This window comes from Carassius carassius, chromosome 41 (assembly GCF_963082965.1).
Source record: "Carassius carassius chromosome 41, fCarCar2.1, whole genome shotgun sequence".
Lineage (NCBI taxonomy): Eukaryota > Metazoa > Chordata > Actinopteri > Cypriniformes > Cyprinidae > Carassius > Carassius carassius.
The window spans coordinates 23,329,918-23,335,410 of NC_081795.1; the positions used below are offsets into that span (position 1 = coordinate 23,329,918).

Below are 5,493 nucleotides of genomic sequence, written 5' to 3' on the forward strand. Positions count from 1 at the left end.
CTGGAGGTGAGGCAGGCCCAGCTGAGAGAGAGGAGAGCCGCGCTGGAATCATCCCGGGCTGATGCTCACAAGTCCGGGGTAAGTATACAGCGTGCTGTTAACAGTCCCACCACGTCTACTCCGTGTGTTTCTCTGCACAGGCCCGGTGCACCCAGGACGCGATCTTCCCAGATGTCCTTCACTCCGACGCCGGGACACCACGGAACCTGGGTGGACAGGACGCGATGCTGTGATCATCGGAGACTCCATCGTCCGACACGTCCGTGCTACGTTAGCTAAAGGTAAAGTGCACACTCATTGTTTCCCTGGTGCTCGTGTTCTCGATGTTTTGGCAGATACCCGCGATGCTGAAGGCTGACGAGAGCCCCAGAGCGGTCGTGCTTCACGCCGGGGTTAACGACACCACGGTGCAGCAGACGGAGACGCTGAAGAGGGACTTCAGCAGCCTGATCGAGACGGTTCGCAGCACGACGCCCGCGGCGACGATCATCGTGTCAGGACCACTGCCCACGTATCGACGAGGACATGAAAGGTTCAGTAGACTTTTTGCTTTAAATGAATGGTTGTTGTCATGGTGTAAAGAACAGAAACTGCTATTTGTTAATAACTGGAATCTTTTCTGGGAGCGTCCTAGGCTGTTTCGCGCTGATGGATTACACCCCAGCAGAATCGGAGCGGAGCTGCTCTCTGACAACATCTCCAGGACACTTCGCTCCATGTGACTAGTAAGACAATTCTCAAATAACTATTATGATGAGTTTTGTTCCACCCGCTTAAATGATAAAAGTACTTGCGCTGTAAAAACTATTAAGACTGTGTCTGTTCCCCGAATAGTGAGGTCAAAATATAAATATAATGTAGGATCTAGAAAAAATCTTATTGTAATTAAACCAGAAACATGTAAAGTAAATGAACAAAAACGATTTTTAAAGTTTGGGCTCATAAATATTAGATCACTCACACCCAAAGCAGTTATTGTAAATGAAATGATCACAGATAATAGTTTTGAGGTACTCTGCTTGACTGAAACCTGGCTAAAACCAAATGATTATTGTGGTCTAAATGAGTCTACTCCACCAAACTACTGTTATAAGCATGAGCCCTGTCAGACTGGTCGTGGCGGAGGTGTTGCAACAATATATAGTGATATTCTCAATGTTACCCAGAAAACAGGATACAGGTTTAACTCTTTTAAAATACTTCTGCTAAATGTTACACTGTCAGACATGCAAAAGAAATCTAATGGATCTCTTGCTCTGGCTACTGTTTATAGACCACCAGGGCCGTATACAGAATTCCTAAAAGAATTTGCAGATTTCCTCTCAGACCTTCTAGTTACAGTTGATAAGTCGCTAATTATGGGAGATTTTAATATTCAAAACAAGCTACAGGTAGTCCAAAATGCAGCAGCTAGAGTCCTTACGAGGTCAAGAAAATATGATCATATTACCCCAATTTTACAGTCTCTGCACTGGCTACCTATTAAGTTCCGTATCAGTTACAAATTATCATTACTTACCTATAAGGCCCTAAATGGTTTAGCTCCTGCGTACCTAACTAGCCTTCTACCACGCTACAACCCATCACGCACCCTAAGGTCACAAAACGCTGTACTTTTGGTAGTTCCTAGGATAGCAAAGTCCACTAAAGGAGGTAGAGCTTTCTCACATTTAGCTCCCAAACTCTGGAATAGCCTTCCTGATAATGTTCGGGGTTCAGACACACTCTCTCTGTTTAAATCTAGATTAAAAACGCATCTCTTTCGCCAAGCATTCGAATAATGTATCTCTTAAATTGTGAGTGTAGTTGCATCTGATCAAATGTGCATTTTTATTCATTAGCTTGGGTTAAACTAATTTTACTTTGTTGGATCAGCAGCTATGCTAATGATGTCTCTATTTTGTTTCTGTGTAAATCCGAGCTAGGATTTACACAAGCTCCAGTCTGGATCCAGAACACCTGAGAAGAGATGATGCTGACCCTCAGAGGACCTCAGATGATGCTAACCCTGAATCAACAAACAGAACTAACAATTATTGCTACATGTGTGACTGCATCATATAATAATAATTAATTAATAATATTAATAATGTTCATCGTCTAGCTGACTACGTCTTGTATTAATTTTTTCTAAAAATCCTGTCAAACGTGCACAAACTGACAGTCACCACCATAAGCTACTACTAAATATTGTAGAAACATAATTTTCTGTAAAGTTGCTTTGTAACGATTTGTATTGTAAAAAGCACTATACAAATAAACTTGAATTGAATTGAGAAGTAACCGATGTCGAGATGTACTGCATTCTGAGTCTATTCCATTGTTTTGGCAAATAAGGTATATTTCACGGCCGGGATCCAATGAGGCACGGAGATAGAACCGATTGCGAGTAAGTCTTTTATTAAGGGCAATCCAAAGAGAATAAACAGTCCAGGCAGAGGTCGATACCAAACCAAACCAAACCAAACATAAACAAACAAGGACACAAGGCAAGAGCACGACAAGATGACGGACATGAATTAACAACGACTCCGTGACACATACTAAGACAGACCGGGTTATATACACAAGGAGAGACAAACGCTAATGGGAAACTGACAGGGTGTGATGATAGGTAATTAGTGACAGCTGGGTGCAATAATTAAGCAGGGACGTGAGGAATGTGATTAATGAAGTGAAAGACACCGTGGGACAAGAGGACATCTAGTGGACACCCAGGGAACACAACCCAGACACTGTGACAATACCCCCCCTCTACGGAGCGGCTCCCAGACGCTCCACGACAAGACACAACACAGAGACAAGGAGGGAGGCGGACAGGTGGAGGCTCAGGGGGAGGGAAGGAGGGAAGGAGGGAAAAATAATCATGGGGAACAGATACCAGAAGTGTAGACACAAAACAGAGAGACCAGGAGGGAGGAGGACCGGAGGAGGTTCAGGGGGAGGGACAGAGGGCCAGGCTCACAGAGGGGAACAGGCAGAAAACATAACAGAAAACAAGAAACACAAAACATAAGTCCATAAGGACATCACGTGGTGCCCACCAGGGCGGAACAGAAGACCCCCACAAACGTGTGATCAGGGCGGAAGCCCCCCCCAGGGCGGAGCAGAAGACCACCACATCCTTGTGGTCGAGGCCGGAGTTCCCCAGGGCGGAGCGGAAAACCACCACAACCGTGTGGTCGGGGCCGGAGTCCCCCAGGGTGGAGCAGAAGACCACCACAACCGTGTGGTCGAGGCCGGAGTCCCCCAGGGCGGAGCAGAAGACCACCACAGCCGTGTGGTAAGGACGAGAGCCCCCCAAGGCGGAGCAGACCTCCGTGCGGCCGGACCAACGGGACAACGAAACTCTGGTAATCCCCTGGTGTCTTTACTGGACTCCAGAAGATCGGTGCTGGCCTGACTCTGCTCACGAAGATCATTGGTGACTGGCATTTGTTCATGAAGACCATCTGTGACTTGCCTCTTTTCATGAAGATCAGTGGTGACCTGCCTTTGTTCATGAAGATCACCGGTGACTTGACTCAGTCCTTGAAGATCCCCAGTGACTTGACTCTGTCCTTGAAGATCCCCAGTGACTTGACTCAGTCCTTGCAGATCCCCAGTGACTTGACTCAGTCCTTGCAGATCCCCAGTGACTTGACTCAGTCCTTGAAGATCGCCGGTGACTTGACTCTGTCCTTGAAGATCACCGGTGACTTGACTTGACTCTGAAAGGTCAATGGTGACAAGACTTATCTCTGAAAAGTCCATGGTACCTAGCCCTGGAGGGTCATCGGTGACTAGCCCTGACTCTGGAAGGTCAGCGGTGACTAGCCCTGACTCTGGAAGGTCAGCGGTGACTAGCCCTGACTTTGGAAGATCAGCGGTGACTAGACCCGACTCTGGAAGACCAGCGGTGACTAGCCCCGACTCTGGAAGATCAGCGGTGACTAGCCCTGACTCTGGAAGATCAGCGGTGACTAGCCCTGACTCTGGAAGATCAGCGGTGACTAGCCCTGACACTGGAAGGTCAGCGGTGACTAGCCCTGACTCTGGAGGGTCAGCGGTGACTAGCCCTGACTCTGGAGGGTCAGCGGTGACTAGCCCTGACTCTGGAGGGTCAGCGGTGACTAGCCCTGACACTGGAAGGTCATCTGTGACTAGCCCTGACTCTGGAAGGTCATCGGTGACTAGCCCTGACTCTGAAGGGTCCACGAACACCTGACTCGACTCTGGAGAGTTCACTGGAACCTGACTCGACTCTGGAGAGTTCACTGGAACTTGACTCGACTCAGGAGAGTTCACTGGAACCTGACTCGACTCTGGAGAGTTCACTGGAACCTGACTCGACTCTGGAGAGTTCACTGGAACCTGACTCGACTCTGGAGAGTTCACCGGAACCTGACTCGACTCTGGAGAGTTCACCGGAACCTGACTTGACTCTGGAGAGTCCACCGGAACCTGACTCGACTCTGGAGTGTCCACCGGAACCTGACTCGACTCTGGAGAGTCCACTGGAACCTGACTCGACTCTGGAGGGTCAACTGGAACCTGACTCGACTCTGGAGGGTCCACTGGAACCTGCCTTGACTCTGGAAAGTCAACGGGCACCTGCCTTGACTCTGGATAGTCAACTGGAATTTGACTCAACTCTAGAAGTTCAACAGGAACTTGACTTGACTCTGGAGGAACAACCGGACACTGACTCAACTCTGGAGGGTCAATGGAAACCTGACTCGACTCTGGGGGGTCAACTGGAACCTGACTCGACTCCGGAGGGTCAGCTGTGACTGTCATCCTGTGCAGCGGCGCTGGGCAAGCAGCCATCTTGGGCCATGACTCTGGACAGGCGGCCATCTTGTGCTGCGTTACTGGACTGGCGACCATCTTGGGCCATGACTCTGGACGGGCGGACATCTTGGACCGTGGCGCTGGGCTGGCGGCCATCTTGTGCTGTGGTGCTGGATCGGCGGCCATCCCACCGGAAGAGACAGGAGTGGCTGCAAATAAAATACAAATTCCCAGAACACAAATGTGTCCAGATGGGCCATTTCCTCTTGAGGAACCGGGTCATCCAGCCCGCTGTTAAAATAGTCCTTTAGGGCCGCGTCATTATATCCCATGCCCTCTGCCAAGGACCAGAACATCTGTGCCATGGCACCCACCTCATTGCCCTCTTGGCAGAGGGCGGTCAACTTCAAATATTTTGCTCTCCGCTCCACCATCCTGGCTGGGGAACGGGAAACATCAAAAGACATACTGCTGGTTCTTATTGTGACGGAGTCGTTCTGTCACGGCCGGGATCCAATGAGGCACGGAGATAGAACCAATTGCGAGTAAGTCTTTTATTAAGGGCAATCCAAAGAGAATAAACAGTCCAGGCAGAGGTCGATACAAAACCAAACAAAACCAAACCAAACATAAACAAACAAGGACACAAGGCAAGAGCATGACAAGATGACGGACATGAATTAACAACGACTCCGTGACACATACTAAGACAGACCGGGT

The 5,493-nt window shown here is 49.0% G+C and overlaps 1 long non-coding RNA gene across 1 annotated transcript; it reads left to right on the forward strand.

The window, feature by feature from the left end:
* Positions 1 to 365: 365 nt before the first annotated feature.
* On the forward strand, positions 366 to 2,108 carry LOC132123345 (uncharacterized). The gene is made up of 2 exons (XR_009426501.1): positions 366 to 725; positions 1,926 to 2,108. It is a non-coding gene; the product is annotated as an uncharacterized LOC132123345 (long non-coding RNA).
* The last annotated feature ends 3,385 nt before the right edge of the window (positions 2,109 to 5,493 follow it).